The sequence below is a fragment of the Macrobrachium nipponense genome, chromosome 11, assembly GCF_015104395.2.
Source record: "Macrobrachium nipponense isolate FS-2020 chromosome 11, ASM1510439v2, whole genome shotgun sequence".
In the NCBI taxonomy this organism is placed as follows: Eukaryota; Metazoa; Arthropoda; class Malacostraca; order Decapoda; family Palaemonidae; genus Macrobrachium; species Macrobrachium nipponense.
Genome location: NC_061087.1, coordinates 94161586 through 94179611, shown reverse-complemented (window position 1 = coordinate 94179611; position 18026 = coordinate 94161586). Strand labels below are relative to the sequence as shown.

At 43.7% G+C, this 18026-nt stretch overlaps 1 protein-coding gene and 1 long non-coding RNA gene across 2 annotated transcripts in view; both read left to right on the top strand.

Moving 5' to 3' along the window:
* Positions 1 to 18026, top strand: part of LOC135207447 (uncharacterized) — a 217462-nt gene that overhangs the window by 27766 nt on the left and 171670 nt on the right. The window lies entirely within an intron of this gene.
* Positions 1749 to 10429, top strand: LOC135209659 (uncharacterized). Its single transcript, XR_010313394.1, has 3 exons — positions 1749 to 1815; positions 9786 to 9861; positions 10322 to 10429. It is a non-coding gene; the product is annotated as an uncharacterized LOC135209659 (long non-coding RNA).

The window sequence follows — 18026 nt, the reverse complement described above, 5'->3', positions numbered from 1 at the left end:
CAGGAGCCAGAGAGAGTCCTGTGCCCTGTCAGGTCTCTCAAGTTTTATCTACATAAAACTCAAGAAAGTCGAAGTCGTACGGACAATCTGCAGTGTTCCGAAAAGACCAGACTTGCCCATATCGAAGAACACCCTGGCTTTATTGTTAAGGAGGTCTTTCAAAAAAAGCTCCTTCTTTGTGTTTGCACAAAGATTTGAAATCTTTTGATTTGAATGCTCACGAGGTGAGGGCGCGGCCTCGGAAGCATTTCAACAGAGCATGGCACTCAGCAACATCCTGAGTACCATGTTTTAGCGAAGCAACTCTGTGTTCAATTCACACTCCCTGCGAGAGTGAAGATGGCATATGAGATCTGCTGCTCGCTAGGGCCATACGTGTCTGCAGACACAATCTTGGGGGCAAGAAGTACCACTCATCCTATCCTGTAGAAAATGGTTAGGAAGAGCTCTTAATTTAGTAGTTGAGTCGCCGACAACGGTGACTTCTTAACTCTTAAGCCTTAGTTAACACACCTTAACTTTGGCTAGGTGGGTCAGGTGGTGATATATTTTTTATATATATATTTATTTTACTTCTTAACCCTCATGGTATGGGGTCAATATGGTCTAGTCACGTCGTGGTCTCGCCCCTGTGACAGATCATCTGGAGTGCACCAGCTATATAGGTCTCTACCTCGCTTGGCAACTCTAGTAGCACAAGCAGACTTACGCGGCAGTAACCACGAAGTCAGCTATGCTAACAGGTAAGGAATCAAGATATCAATTATCTGCATATATATGTTTCCTAAAATCTTCTATTCTGTCTACTCCCACCACCAAAGGTGGGATTCAGCTATATATATATCTGACAGGTAAGTTTCATGAACAAAATGATATTGTAATGATACAATTAAGTTTGTTCATACTACCTGGCAGATATATATAATCAAGTCCCACCCACCCACCTCCCCTCAGGAGACAGTGGAAATAAAATTATGAATAGAAAATGGGAATGATTCCTGATACCCGCCTCCAGCGGCGGGAATGGGTATCTAACCTGACCTGGACCCACTGCGTGTGTGTAAGTGTTTAAATTTCTGTCGGATTCGGAAAAATACAGCTATATATATATCTGCCAGGTAAGTATGAACAAACTTAATTGTATCATTACAATATCATTTTTAGGCATTTTTATAGGGGTTCCAAACATTCGCGGATTCTAACTATTCACGGGGTGGTCTGGTACGCATCCCCCGCGAATACGGGGGGACCACTGTATATCTGACAGGTAAGTTTCATGAACAAAATGATATTGTTAAGATACAATAAAGTTTGTTCATACTTGCCTGGCAGATATATATATTTAAAGTACCCACCCACCTCCCCTCAGGAGACAGTGGAGATAGAAATCTGATAGAAAATGGGAATGGTTCCTGATACCCGCCTCCCAGCGGCAGGGAATGGGGGTACCTTAACCACCCTACTCCCACTACGTGTGTCGTAAGTTTTTAGAAATTCTGTCGGACTTCAGAGAATACAGCTATATATATATCTGCCAGGTAAGTATGAACAAACTTTATTGTATCTTAACAATATCATATTCATTATGATGGTATGATGTGTAGAAGAGATGAGTGTTTGAGGATGGTGGCATAGTCCTATCCTATTATTGGTCATTGGACATTGCCAGTTGTTGGGTGGGCTGGATATTCAAAGGTTTGTTTAGACAAGTGTGTGCTGTACCTCTGCTTAATTGATAATTTTGTTTATTTTCAGAATATTTTGGTTATTCTTTCAAAATTCACAACCACTTTAGATAAAAATGGCAGCCTATGGGTAAGTTGTGATGTATTTTGTTTGATACTGGAATTTTATATAAGTATTTTTCTGGTTTCATAAACATAGAAATCCTGTGTTTTTATGCTCTAATTTGTCTTAGGCCAAGAAACTGGAAAATTCAAATTGTGCTTCACTACTGTGCATCAATTGTCTTTTATTATCTTAGAATGATGCTACCATGGAGATAACTCACTGAAAAACATATTCTGGAGAAGTAACTTTATATCCTTCACTTCACTGATTATAGGGGAGTTATTCATTGTTTGATATTTTGTTCATGAAAACTCACCTGACAGATATATATATAGCTGTATTTTCTGAAGTCCGACAGAATTTAAAAATTCGCGGCACACGCAGTGGGCGGCCAGGTGGTAGTACCCATTCCCGCCGTGGGAGGCGGATATCAGGAACTATTCCCATTTTCTATTCATATTTTTTCTGTCGCCGGTTCGGTAAACAACTGTTTACAGACCTCCACCTAGGATTTTGTTTAAAACTTCATTAGCCGCTTAAGTATCCTAATTATTCTTTCGATTATTAACTTGGATTTGTGGCTAGGCATACGCTATCGTAAATTTTTTCATTGCATTTGATGTCTGAAGCTAGTTAGCCTAGTTTCAGACTGTTGTCTGCATGGTAAGGTGAGGCTACCGGAACTTTCGGTAGACACTCGCTTAGTATATATGACGTTTACATGTTTTCTTTGCATAAGTTCAATGTAATTAGTGTAATGTGTGACTGATTACGGAAGAAGGAGGATTCATGTACGCATTTTAGAGCGTGTTAGAATCAGGAGTTTTCCTCCACATTATCTTTATAAAACTATAGAAAGGTAAACAGAAGTTAGAAATAATGGAACTTCTAACCTCCTGTAGATTTTATTTTGCCTAACCCTGTGGTATGGCTTACGGGCCTAGTAGAAGTGTCTGCTAGAGGATTACATCAAGTAATCTTAGGCTAAAGTGCTCGCTCTCCAATCAGTGTTGTGAAGTGTAGTGCCCCTTGTGTTGTGGAGGGGGCGTCAGATCGGCACCCATAATGCCTCTAGGCCTGGACCTCTGTCGGACTCCAGGACTCTGGGAGAGGGCATGTCGAAAGCCGCAAGAGGGTTACGGGGGCTCCCCACCGATCTGGCGTCCCTTTGGCAGAACCTGTTGATGCTTCCCAGGCTGCTAAAAGATCGTGCACGTGCACGAATCTTGAAGGATTGCTTCATCGTTCCTCCGAGGCGTTCCTCCCCCCGCGCAAGGGTTGGAGCTCTCGGAAGGACTCGCGCCCATCTTAAAGAAGCTTTAGAGAAAAGGACGCTTCACGTCCCTCTCGTTAGGAGGGAACGTCAGATCGGCCCCATAACGCTCTAGGCCTAGACCTCTGTCGGACTCCCAGGAAACCAGGGAGAGGGCATGTCAAAAGCCGAAGGAAGGTTACGGGTTTTTCATGCTGATCTGGCTTCCTTTCGGCAGGTCCTGTTGTCGCTTCCCAGGCTGCGAAGATCGAGCACAGTGCACGAATCTTGAAGGATTGCTTCTCGTCCTACGAGGCGTCCTCCCCACACAGGGGTTGGAGCTCTCGGAAGGACTCGCGCCCCCTAAAGAAGCTTTAGAGAAGAGGACGCTTCACGTCCTCTCTCTCTCGTCACGAGAGGATGAAAGAGTCCTGTGCCCTGTCAGGGCTCTCGAGTTATATTTACATAAACGAAGGAAGTAAGAGGGTGTCCTTCGGGTAATGTATGGTGCTCAGGAAGAGACCACATTTACCCTTTTCAAAGAATGCACTGGCTCTTTTCCTAAGGGAAATATTAAGGAGGCTCATTCATCTTGCCAGAAGAGTGATTTGAGCCTCCTGCGAGTGAACGCTCATGAAGTTAGAGCTGTTTCAACCTCGCTAGCATTCAAAAGGATTTGGTAATCAAGCACATTCTATATTCCACCTTTTGGAGGAGTAACTCAGTATTCGTCTCCTCTCCTAATGGCTCCGTATACGTTATGTTTAAACGTTCGCTTTTACTTCGAAAAAGCAAGCTGATAAGTTTGACGTCCGGCAGCTGCTTTGCACAGTCAAACAACTTATGTCTCTGGTTCGGCATAAGAAGGGCAATTTAGACGTGAAGAAGTTTTTGGAGGTGCTCGACGTCCTATAGTGGAGACATTCTCCAGGACGCTCGGCAAGCACCTTGCGAGGGTGTCTTTTGGACGCTCGGCGTTCCTTTGCTGAGTGCGTTTCTGGAGATGGTCTTTTGCATTACTAAGACGCAAGTTGTCGCACAGGCGGCCACTGTCTTTGTAAGAAGGTATGAAGGTCTTTAAGGCCCGTCTTGAAGACGAAAGCCATACGTCTTCCTTTAGTGTTCACACACTTCAGGAGCAGCGTCCTGCGGCTCTCCATGGAGACTCGCATGCGGATCGTCCCTTGAAAATATTGCAACGTCATATGCAAACAAAAACGTCGGTTCGTCGTAACATTGAGATGTCGTTGGAAAGGTCGCTCGCCAGGACGCCTCTTGGCAGGCCTTGCATGCATCAGGGCGCTCAACGAGTTCCTCTCTGAAACGTCGTTCAGAAGACTTGGTGTTCTCTGCTCAGACACGCTCGTAGCTAAGCAGGATGTTTTTTTTGAGGACGCTCAGCAGGAACGCTCGGCAGGACGCTTTTTGAGGACGCTCAGCAGGACGCTTTTGAGGACGCTCAGCAGGACGCTTATGAGGACGCTTTTGAGGACGCTCAGCAGGACGCTTTATGAGGACGCTTTTGTGGACATTCGCCAGGACGCTTCGGTGGAAGCTCGCAGGACGCTTTGCGAGAGTAAAGGCGTCTTATTTGCTGTTCACGACGTTCTTAGGACGCTTGACGCTTTATAAACGCTCGTCAAGACGAGGTTTTTTCAGGACTCTCCACAGGACATTCCTTTACAAAAAAGGATTCGGAGTTAGCGGAGAGACATACCCGAATTTTTTTCTTCGATCCCTCCCGCCTTTCTCTTCATCGATTTCTCTGAGAATCGGGAAGATTATATACTCGGATTCCTGGGTGACTTTCGGTCTTGTTAAAGGGTTTTTTTCCCCTATTAGCAAAGTGCTAATAGTTTTGTCAAGTAAGGACGTTTTCCCCATTGTCAAGATATTAAACGTTTTGTCATTTAAGTGGGGGACCCCTCATAAATGGGGTAGTTCTCATTGACATAGATTTAACGTTTTTTATCGTTTAAGCGGATAAACTCGTTAACAAATTTCGGAAGAGCTCTCATTCATTTTCAGAGGCTCATCCGGGGAGTAAGAAAAAGGACTTGTAGACTAGATCCCAGGAAGTCTTATGTCCAATATCATAAAGAACATTGAACGGTCCTTTTCGATCCTCGGTTCTCTCTTGATGATCTCTATTCGAATATTACTCCCTTTTCTTGGAAAGAGTCTTGGTAAAGAGTCAAGGATTTCTTTTAAAAAGCCTCATTCATTAGAGCGTGGACAGTCGTTTTCCTTTTTTCTTTCTTCTTCCTCGTCGAGGAAAGATGTAGTAGAGAATCGATGTTCAAATTACTACAATACTTTCGTAGTTTATCTTTGCGTCATTTTGCTAACGCATGGGTCAAGTCATATACGCATATCGTATTTACCTCTGCGGATAGAAGCCGAAAGAACTGTTGTTCTAATGTATTTATTTGACACTCCCTTCAACCTTCCAAGAGTTTTCGGAGTCAGTAAGAACAACTCTTCAGGTATTGTTACGACAACACCGACTCAGCTTCTGTTTTTAGTGAATTCTGTTTCGTTTAAATAGGCCTGCTTGAGAGTTTCCTTTTGCTCGATAATATCATACCTATTCCTTCGTAAAGTGGGAGTAGCTGGCAACTCAGGCAGTTAGTATTCTGTTCACCATTGAAGCTTTCCTTCGAGGAAGACTTCTCCTTCACTCTCTTTGATAGAGATCGAAGGTGGTCGATCTCCAATCCATTATTTTGTTTTCTTGAAGGAAAGAATTTAGGATGGAGATCGTTGTTCAGAATCCTATAAATATACTACGTATATTAACCTCGCGACATGATTCTACTAAGCAGTTGAATTGTCCGAGGGGTAGGCGCATATCCTAGTTATTCTACAGATTGCGACTTAGACGAGAAGTATTCTAATTGAACTGTAACTCTGGGTTGCCTGCAACCTCCCAGGAGTTTGTTTCAATTTTTTTTATATACTTATGGTTTTGTCACGACAACACCATTTCAACTTTTATATTTACGAAATTCGTTTCGCCTAAATATAATTGCTCAGCATATCTTTTATGCTCGGTGGTTCTAGCCGAACGCATTCCTTTGTGGAATATGGATTACCTGGCAACTCAGGATGACGAGTCAGCGGGAGCTCAAGCTCAGCTACTGCGTATTGAACTGCCTGATAGCAGCTCAGTATCAGCTGGGCCTCCGAGATGCACGGTTGGTTATGTCTCTCTCTCTCTCCTGCTTTGATTGACTACCGAACCGTATTCTCTTGCCCAACAATCATGGACTTAGGTCTCTGATTAACGGGGTTTCTCGCAACTATGAAGGACCATCTACTGCTGTGACGATAGATTCCATCGCCTTCAATATTGCGAGAATTTTCAACAGAGATATCTCTTAGACTCTTTCATCTTTCTGTTTAACGCACGGTAACAGAAGTCTGTACAAGTCTCCCGCTGCATCACACTGCGATAATGCGAATGATTTTGCAGACATCTGGGTTGTCTTTAAAATATCTCATATTCGTCGGTGTACAATTGTTCATTGTTCAACCCGCGAATTGAACAGATATTGTTCAAAAGAACCATCGCCTACTCTCCGACCTGACAGCTCTACTTCCAAATGTTCAGCCCATGAGAAGCAGTTCTTCAGGCAGCTTTCCCCTGTGTTTTCATTACTGAAGAACGCCCCGCTTTCATTGCAACTACGACTTCTCACCGGACAGCAATGAAATAGCGGTTAGCGTTTTCAGTCATTTGTAGGCACAGGTTCAGAATCTTGAGAATCCTCTCGATTTGTCTGTGAAGACGTAGGTTGCATTCAATATCTACCTTCGTCTTCAACGGTACAGAGCGATAAGATCTTCAAGAGTAATGGCAGCCTCTTTGGCCAAGGCCAAAAAGCAGTGCTGCCTATTTTCAGTGTTCAATCGGAGGAGGCCGTTTCTGGAGATAGTGAAGGGAAATGACTGTTCCTCCACCTCGACCTCTGTGAAGTTCCTTATGGTTCTATCTTTCCGTCTGAAGTATGAGATAAGCTAGAAGTCAAAAAAAAAAAAATAAAAAAAAAAAACTATTTGTAGAATATGCAAATATGTTGTTGACGGCCTCTAGGCTCAGAGATTCGGTTCTGTCTAAACAACAAAGCTTCACGATCTTTGAGGTCTGTGGAGATCTTAAAATTCTCTGGATCAAAGGTCCGGCATGGAACTTAGACGTAGTCTGAGTTTCTGATGCCGAAAGCAATTCGAACCTATCCTTTCTGCGAACTTAATACACGTGACCAGAAAGGCTAATATTCTAACCGCTCTAAGTGTGGGTTTTAGCCATCATCAGAGGTTTTGGCTTTAAAGGACATAATACGGTCTGTCCTCTAAGCATTCCGTTCTTGATAAGAACGAAAACCTGTCTAACCCTTGGAGACCAAGGGTATGGCACAAATTATTGGGCAAGGGCATTAGAGAGTCCTGTGCCCTGTAGGGTCTCTCAAGTTTTATCTTGATAAAACTATAGAAAGTCAAGGTCAACGGCAATCTGCGGTGTTCCGTAAAAAGACCAGACTGGTTTTATGTCCAAAAACACCCTGGCATTATAGCCAAGGAGTTCTTTTAAGAGGTCTCATTCATTGTGTTTGCATAAAGATTTGAGATTTTTTCTTAATATGAATGCTCAAGAGGTGAGGGCGCGGCCTCGGAAGCATTTCAACAGAGCATGACACTCAGTAACATCCTGAGTGCCACGCTTTAGCGAAGCAACTCTGTGTTCGCTTCACACTCCGACAATCTGCGGTGTTCCGTAAAAAGACCAGACTGGTTCATGTCCAAGAACAACCTGGCATTATAGCCAAGGAGTTCTTTTAAGAGGTCTCATTCATTATGTTTGCATAAAGATTTGAGATTTTTTCTTAATATGAATGCTCAAGAGGTGAGGGCGCGGCCTCGGAAGCATTTCAACAGAGCGTGAAACACAGTAACATCCTGAGTGCCACGCTTTAGACGAAGCAAATCTGTGTTCGCTTCACACTCCGACGGGATGTGAAGACGACATTTCAGATCCGAAAGTCGCTAGGACCATACATATCCGTAGATATATTATTGGGGGCAGGAAGCAACACGAATCCTATCCTATAGAAAAGGGATAGGTGTGCTATTTTAACTTTGGAAGGGTTGGTCGCTTGAGGCGCGTTCCTTTTCTTTAGCCTAGAAGTTATGGAACTAACTTTGATAGGTTAGGTCAGGTGGTGGTTTTAGCTTCGTTGCCCTCAGAAGTATGGTCATATGGTCTAGTCACATTGTGGTCCAGCCCCCGTTGATAGATCATTAGAGCGCACCAGCATTACAGGTCTCTACCTCGCTGGCAACTCTAGTAAACAAGCAGAAGCAGACCTTTGGTGACAGTAATCACGAAGTCGGCTATGCTAACAGGTGAGGAACTAAGATGTATATCATCTATTTAATTTAAGTTTCCCAAAAAATCCTATTCTGTCTCTTCCACCATCCGAAGGTGGGATTCAGCTATATATATCTGTAAGGTGAGTTTCATGAACAAAATGTTATTGTTATAATACAATTAAGTTTGTTCATACTTACCTGGCAGTATATATAATTAAAGTGCCCACCCACCTCCCCTCAGGAGACAGTGGCACTGATAAATATGAATAGAAAATGGGAATAGTTCCTGATATCCGCCTCCCACGGCGGGAATGGGTACTACCACCTGGCCGCCACTGCGTGTGCCGCGAATTTTAAATTCTGTCGGACTTCAGAAAATACAGCTATATATATATCTGCCAGGTAAGTATGAACAAACTTAATTGTATTATAACAATAACATATTCATTCCTTCCTGGTTTAAGATTTGTGGACTCACATAAAAAGCATGAATGGAAAGTAATATTTCCTGCCTTGTATTACAAGAAACCTATTCATCCTAGTAGGTATTATGCCATCAGTTTGATGAAACTGCGTATGAGAATCTGACAGAAGATTAAATCATGGAAATGTATTAAGTCATTTAAATGATGAAAAGAAAGTAGATTTAAAAGATGCCAGTTAGATTAGATGTAGTTAAAGATTTTGTTGCATATGCATAGGTGTTGTGCTTCATTCAACAATATAATGTATACTATTGAATGATTAGAAATTAGCTAGATAGGAGTAGGTTTTATCTGTATTCAGTTGTTTTATTTGATATTTTGCTTCTGAAACCATCACTTGTAGTTAATGATAGGCATTGTGGAATAATGAACCTGACAGTGATCAATTGAAGCTAATTATATAAACTTGGGATGTGATGGTATTCATTTCCAAAAAGACCCATTGATATAATATCCCATCTTTGATCGGTCACATTTGTCTAACCCATGGATTCTTGATGAATAACCCATGATCAAATCCATGAAATAAGCACAAAACTTTCAGTCAAAACATATCTTTAGTGATTTTTTACTTTCAGCCAACAACATATGTCAAGTATATATTTGAAACAAATCCTATTGAAGGAATTTACAGAATCCTCCCAACATTTCCATTTATGCAATAAAATTAAGTTTTTCAGGAGTTGCAGCATATTAAAAATAGTTCTGATATGTAGATCATCATAAAACTCCCTCCGGCCAGCCTTATGAGAGTTAAGAATTAGTTTTCGGTTAAATTGTTTATCAGTAGTAATGATAACCTCCCCCCCCCCCCCCTGACTTACATTACTGAGTCACATGAGTTCAAATGTATTTTTTTTTCTTTCACTGATGTAATGCAATAGCAATCCATTTGTTGTGGCCCCTCCACCTGAAGATGATGGTTGTCTGTCCCAGCTTCCTTCTCAGATACCCTCTCAGGTTAGTTGCATTTATTGTATCAGATTTTTTTTTTTTTTTTTTTATGTTACAATGTATATATGGATGTCTGTGTTCCCCAAAGTGTAGTAGTTAGGTCACATTCCAGCAATCAGGTTTCAACGAGTAGTATTAATTGCATCTGGGAATACCTTCAGATCAAAATCCCTGTATACATTGTACCACAATTCTTCTTCTTTTCTTCTGTACAGCAGCAACTCAAAGTGAATTACGTACAGTGAGCATGAACACAATAAAATAATTGAAAAGTTAGTCAGAATGCTAGATTAAAGCAATTTTGAAAAGTTATACTCTGTTCACTGTAGTTTCTTATTGATCAATTACTCTTGTGTTACTGTTTATATGTTTTCTGTTCTATATTTCGCGCTATACCCTTAACACTTCCTTCAAATTCCAGTCAGAGAAGAGTTCTTTAATAGATATTAATTTTTTTTTATAACAGATATATCCAACTTCGCCTTCTACTTCAAGATGGACAACTGGTATGTGGGACTTTGAGAGCCATGAGAGCCACGACCATCCAAATGTTAGTGAATTACGTACAGTCCCCCGAAAGTACACATTACAAAGGCCAGAATTCTTCAAAGAAGATTCTCAACCAAGGCAAGGGACGGTTTGATTATCCAGGAAAACATTGGCTAAATAAACCAAACATTTATGATTTTAGAGATGGTGGTGAGGGAAATCATGGCCCTCTTAGATCTGTATCTGAAATCCGTATCCTTTTACAGTTACAGAAGTTGAATGTTATTATCAGGTAGGGTTTTATTACAATGTTTTTATCGGGTCTGTTTTTATTAGTCTTTTAATCATCCAGTTTGAAGTATTTTATAAACAAGTTTTTCACAATAAAGGGATTTTTGACGGAGGAAAAAATCTATTTCTGGGCAATGACCTTTGTCGCCCAGTGAAATGTCCCTTTGATACTCATTTCTAAGGTATAAATATTGCTATACATACCAGAGAAAAAAGAGAAACTGTAGTGCCAGAGTATTCTGGCTCGCTCACCTTTTAATTAAAGGTGTCGGTATGGTATCTGGGGCGAGTGGAAACCACTACCAGAGGTCCCTTGACATTTAGTCTCTTCCTCCTTCAAAATCCCCCTCCTACAGAGGAGCCGGACTAAGTCCCTGCTACCCGCTACCTACTACGATCAGTGTCTTTGTTTTCATTCCTGAAGATAGCAGCACCCAAGCTTGGCCAATAGGGTGTTGGAATAAACAAAAAGGAGAAGGGGTTGGTGATTTCACTGGGCAACAGAGGGTCATTGCCCATAAATAGATTTTTCCTCCGTCAAAATCCCTTTTCTGGGCTCAGCCTGTGTCGCTCCGTGAAATAGTGCCAGAGAATTGGCCCCTTCAAGCTTGGAAAGGTCCGTGCAGATAGAAATTAATACTAGGTAAATCAAAACACAAATAGGGATAATTGCTATAATATAAAGCTTAATCTTCCAACAAAATGATAAATTTACTAATCAACATTGATTTTTAATGAACCTTAAAGTAACTTATTTACAATAAGACAAAGAACCAGATTTTAATAAATACAGTAACTAACAATTAATTTAACAAGGGAACTAAGCCCAGATACAAAGTTACAAAAATCCAGTATATACACAGTGTCATCCAAGGTAAAGCAAATACAATGACGACCGAGCTAAGCAAGGGTGCTAGTGAGGCAGTAGAAGGGAAAGAGCTACTAGAGAGATATAGGCTAAGCAATTACTTAATTTTTATACAGTGTCAGGGGAAACTGTGTTTCCGGCTGCCACTGCTGGGAATTTAAGGGGCTCTAAAGACTTAAAATAGTGGCGTTTAAATACTGTCGGAGATTTCCAGCCTGTGTATTTCTTGAGATCGTCAAAATTCATATGCTGAAAGTAATTGATTGGATGGTAGCAACTGTCCTAACATCATGCGCCATGGAAACGATTCTGGGTTAGCTTGTTTTATAAAATACAAAATTTGTTGCCGAATTCCTTTTAAGGAAATAGTACCATATTTTTCCCTAATGAACAAGGGGCCTAAGGATATCAGGGTAGTTCTGCTTAAGTATGCTTTTAGGGAATAAATTGGGACATAAAGGATTGGTCCTGTGGAAGTAGAATAATTTTCCATGGGTCCCCACCCCCTTACTTGTTGGTCTTCATTTTTGGCTAGAAATTGACGATCTGGAGAAAGTAATAGTTCTCCTGAGGGAAGAAATTCAATGTGACCTGGTTCTCTAGAAAGAGCCGACAGTTCCGAAATTCTAGCTCCTGAGGCCAAGCTTATTAGGAATAACGTTTTCCTCAAGAGAGCTATATACTCACATGAGTCATTATCAGTTTCAGAGGCCAGTTTAAGGACATCATTTAAAAACTAATGAGGACTGATCTGGGTCTCTCAGATGGCCTAAGCCTAGCATAAGCCTTTTGGATAGATGAAAAATATGAATCTGTTAGATCTATCTTGAAACCAAACTGGAAGATCTTTTTAAGTGCAGATTTGGTAGTAGTAATTGTGCTTGCTGCTAAACCTTTCTCGAACAACGTTCTGAAAAAGGTTATGGCCAGATTCGTGATCATGGTTTGTGCATTTGAGTCCTTTAGGAAAAGGCCAGTTTCTTAACTGCTGAGTCATATTCTAAGAATCTGATGTTTTGAGGATCGATGTTGGCATCCCTTTGTGCCGCAAACTTCATGAAGTCCATAAAGTTAGGGCTTTCTGAATTCCTGAGAAGCGGACACAGTCCGCGTTTGTACTAACTGAGTCAGTTGGGATTGGGAATCTGTTGAGTCCGAAGTCCCAACTCCAGGAGTAGGGGAAACCAATTGCTTTTGGGCCACTTGGGGGCTACTAGTGCGATGTGGCCCTTGAACGTCCTGAGTTTGTTCAGTACTTTCAAGAGAAGATTTACTGGAGGAAACAGATAAATCCTCTTCCACACATTCCAATCTATGGCCATAGCGTCCGTGGCGTAGGCCAGAGGGTCCAGGTTAGGAGCCACATAACAAGGGAGTTTGTGGTTCAACTCCGTCGTGAAGAGGTCCACCTGGAGCCCCGGAACCTTTTGACAGATCCATTTGAATGACTCCTTGTCCAATGTCCACTCCGATTCTAGCGGAACGGAGCGTGATAGGGCATCCGCCACCACGTTCCTTACGCCCGCTAGGTGAGCCTGACAGGTGCCATTTGTTCCTGTCTGCCAAAGTCAAATATCTGGCTAATCATGACATGATTCACGTGACTCGACTTGATCCGCCCCTGTTTATGCAGTGGACTACCACTGCACTGTCTAGTACTAGTTTGATGTGACTTCTTTGGTGGTCGAAGCCTTTTCAGAGTGAGAAACACTGCCATGGCTTCCAGTACATTGATATGTAGCTGGCGGAATGGTAGGGACCAGGTTCCCTGGACCTTTTTGTACTGTGAGTACCCGCCCCAGCCGCTTAGTGAGGCGTCCGTGTGGATCACTAGAGACGGCGGGGGGAGCTGTAGGGGTACTGCTTTTGATAGACTTTTGATGTCAGTCCATGGACGGAGCTCTTCCGTAAGATCGCCGGGATAGGAGCTAATTTGTCCCGAGATCTCCGGTTTGCTTTTGAACGCCAGACGCGGTTTTATGTCCTTCAGTCTGGCTTTCAATAGGACATCTGTGACTGAAGCGAATTGGAGTGAACCCAAGATCCTTTCTTGGTTCCTCTGGGACGTATGAGCGTTCTTGAGAAATTGCCTCGTGGACTTAGCTATTTCTTTCCTTTTCAACGGCGGGATTAATAGAGTATGAGATCCCAGGTCCCACTGTAGACCTAACCACTGGAAGCGAGATTCCGGTGTTAGTCTGGACTTGTTCCTGTTTATTTGAAACGCTATAAACGTTCCAGGAATTGGATGACTTTTGACCGTCGCCTTGTGGCATTCCTAACATTTGTGGCCCATATGAGCCAATCGTCTAGATATGGCTACTAACATTATTCCTTGCGTCCTCAATTCTTAGACGACTGATTCTGCCAACTTTGTGAATATTCTGGGCGCAATGTTGATCCCGAATGGCATTACTCTGAAGGAGTAAGCTTGCTTTCTAGTTTGAAGCCTAGGATGGGGCAGAAGTGTCCTGGCTATTGGGACATGATACTAGGCATCGTAAGATCTATAGAGGTTGTGACGGCCCCACAGGGAAGTAAGGTCCGCACCTGCGAAACAGTCAGCATCCTGAACTTGTCGCAAAGAATGAATGAGCTCAGATGGGACAAGTCTAGGATTATTCTTCGCTTTTCTGAGCCTTTCTTTGGCACGACTGAACAAGCGCCCTTGAAACTTTAAGTTCTTGACCCTTGATACTACTCTCTGAAGGAGTTCTTCCGGTATACTCTATCAATTCCGATGTTGGTCTTTGATTAGAAGTCTGGTGGAGGAGGGCCTTGAAGCCAAATCCACCCTAGACCTTTGGTCACTATACTCTGAGCCCAGCTGCTGAAAACCCCACCGGTGACGGAAGAGGTACAGCCTCCCTCCTACCTTGGGACTCTCACTGGTTTTGCCGATGGGCGTCCACCACGTGCTCCTCGGAAACCTTTGCCCCGGCTAGCGGCCCTTCCGTCTCCTCGAAGACGGGAGGGACCCCTAGCTCGGCTGCCTCTGGCGAACCTATTAAACGGCTGAAAGGACTGAGCCTCGAACGCCACATTATAGGCCGGAGAGACAGCGAAGGAGGTTGAGGTCTGGGGCTGCTGAGATGGCTGCGTTAAGAGCATGAACTGCTGTTGGGTTGTGCCTTAGACGCCGTTTGTTGTGGTACTTGAGGTACTGGAACTGCCTGCATTAGAGCTTGTTGAGGGGCCTGGAAGGGCTGGAACTTCCTGGGCCTCTTCTTCAACTTCGGGTTGGATCCGGTGGATTCAGGTTTCCTTTTAGGGACGAGACCCCACCGGACCTTCAAGCTCTGGTTGACTTTGAAGGCCATCGTACAAGATCTCCGCCACATCGGGGTTGGGGAAGAGGTCTGTGCCCCATATGGATGAGGCGATCAGCTTATTTGGTTCGTGGTGGATGGTAGCTTCCACCAGAACATGTTTCCTGCAGTTCCTCCGGGGCTATGACGAAGTCATAGAAGTCGCACTGCATTGTATGCAGTAGCGACTTAGCCATGACTTTAAATAACAGCTCTTGTTCGTAGACAAGGGCCGTCATCTCCGCCGTAGTCAAGGAGCTGAGGGACCTGCTGAGCCTAGTCTGGGCGTCATACTCGGTCTGTATAAGGCTCTCCGAGAGTCTAGGTACCTTTCGCTGAACAGCGCCGTGGCGCAGTCCGGCTTGAGCTAACCTACGGTTGAAAGTGGGAGCTGCCTCCCTCGAAGTAGTTCTCGGATCCGGGGAGCTAAAGGGAAGTTGGCTCTGTTTCCCGGAGCTGGGGCATGGGCTCGTCCTTCAAGGCCGCCTGGTAAGTGGCCCCTACTACTTTAAGAGTGAGTGGCAGTGGAGTGCCCTCAGCAGTTGTAAAAATGGTGAAGGGTCTTTTGAAGGCGGAGCCTTGTGTTCACACACTCACACTCCTCCAAGCTCCGGAGCCAGGCTTGTTGGGCCTGTTCCCGGGGGAGAATTACAGTCTCTTTCGGGACCTTATCCTCCCTCATCATGGCCGCATCTGTCAAGCGGACATAGCCCATGAATGGAGGTCGGAGACCATCAGGATAGAACTCGAAGTCCTCTAGCCTTCGAGTTCCACAGCCTTCGATAGACAGCATACCCTCCGAAAATGGAGCGTGTGCTGCTACCCTCTAAGGATTGTTAGGCTTAAAGGGAGGGAGGTTAGATGAGTCCGGCATAAGCAAGGGTAGAGCTGCTTGGCCGGGCTGAGAGTGCCCTGACGCTAAGGTGTCCCGGATACCCGACATTACATTTTCCTGGGCCACCACCCTCTCCGATAGGGATTGGATGGACTGGCCCGATGCTTCTACCGTATTTGAGAGCTGGATAAACATTTCCTGGAACTTGGTCTGGACCAAGTTCCCGACAACGTTGCCCACCTGCTGCAAGATACTAGTAGAGAAGGCATTAGGATCAAAGGAGGAAGACTAAGCTTTCTCCTTGCGAGGCTTAGATCTGGACACCTTGACAGAAGGGGTAGCTTTTGCCTTGTCTGCCCCGGGATGGTGAGCCGATGGCTTAGTGACAACGCTGGTAATAGACTTCTTCGGCAGGGATTTTGTCCTAGGTTTGAAGTCTTTGGAGGCTTTGACTTTGGGGACCACTGAGGAAGTCTTTGGTCTGACTGACTGAGACTTCTCAGTGAATCCCTGAAAAGAAGTAGAAGTAGAGGGGATAGAAGTTAAGGAGGGACTCAAGGAAACCCCTTGAGCCCCTACAAGGTCTGCCTCACCAACACCCTTACCATTGCCCATGCCGTCAACAGTCTTGGGCTCCAAATCCAGATCAAGGGCCGCAATGTTCCCTGTGACCTCCTTGGCGATGCCTCCGTCCTCCGGAAGTGCAACCGCGGCCTGGATTTTGGCGATCAGGGGCGCAGCTATCTTAGGATCCACCACTGAACCTTTCTTTGCCCCGGGGCAGATGAGGGCGGACATGTCCTGGGCCAGGATATAGGGTTGCCCCTTGGCAGAGTTCCTCCCGAACCCTCCAACCCAGGTCTTCAGGGTGGCTAGAGCTGCAGTCCGGACTGCTTCCAAGCCCTGTAAATAAAAAGGGGTTAATATTAGTACAGGTATTCTCCTACTTACGATGGGTAGGTTCCGAAAAACCCATCGTAAGTTGAGAAAATCGTATCTCGGATATAGCCTAGCCTACACTAAGTTAATCAGTACCATATAGGCTAGGCTATATACACATATATGGAAGATTAGCCTACACTACACAGTATACCTATACATATAAGGTATAGTAATTATTAATATCAGCTAGTTCGGGTGTTTCAATGCAGATTGACTTATGATAATTAAGTATAAAAAGAAACTTAATAATAAGAACAAGGATCAGACTGTAGCGTAAAGGGTACTCACCAAGATTCGGTTCCGTTGTCGGCATACGTGATCGGTGTCAGGCTGTTCATGGCTACTATAACTAAAGATCGGAAGAGGAGGATGATGATAAAGCAGCAGGATCATCAATTCGCTCTTCCTCAGATAAAATTTCTTCTTCTGTAAGTTCAGGTGTCTCGAGGAAACAACTGTTCCGAGACGTACAGGATCGAGTCTCAAGTGAGGGGGTAGGGCACTGGGGGAAGCGGAATGCACTGGAGTCGTTCTCTTGAAGAAAAAATCCATTGTAGGTTGCACAGTGCGTTTTTTTTTCGTTCTTCATAAATTAATCGGTAACATGCAACAACTGTCTTGATGAATGAGCCCTCTGAACTTTGGCAAACAAACCGTTCCTCGTCCCCATCCATTTCACTTAAAAGTTTCAGTCCTTGATCAAATAAAGCAAACGCCTCTGCCAGTTTTTAGTCGTAAACGTTCGCTTCCGGCTCTTTTATTTCTTCTTCCTCTTCTGCTTTTTTTTCTCTTCTGCAAGTGCAATTAAATCCTCTGCCGTTAGCTCTACATCTTGCACATCTATAAGTTCTTGGATATCTTCCTCGTCAATTTCTAAATCTAAACTTTTCCCAAGTATCAAGATCTTTTTATTGATTTCCACTTCTTCTTCATTCTGATCGAAACCTTTAAACGAGTTCACATACACTTTCAGCAGATTTTTCCAGACCCCATTCATACACTCTTTCTTTACCTCCTTCCACGCCCTTCCAATGTTCATAATGGAGTTAAGAACACTAAATTCTTTCCAGAAAGTTCTGAGATCTTTCTCCTCGTTATCCGTAGCCTGAACAGCCCTGCGCAAACGTGTTCCGAAGATAATACGCCTTGAACGCTCAGCCACAGCACCCTGATCCATGGGGTTGTATGAGAGAAGTTGTGTTTGGTGGCAGAAACACAACTTTTACATTCTCGTTAATATCTCCGATGTGCTGAGGGTGGCCAGGAGCATTGTCGAGAATCAGAAGAATTTTGAAGGGGATGTTATTTTTTCTACAATAATCTTTCACTTCCGGAATGAAGCAATGAACGAACCAGTCCTCGAACAATATTGCAGTCATCCAAGCTTTTTTATTATGACGGTAATGCACAGGAAGTGTCTGCTTGTCGATGTTTTTTA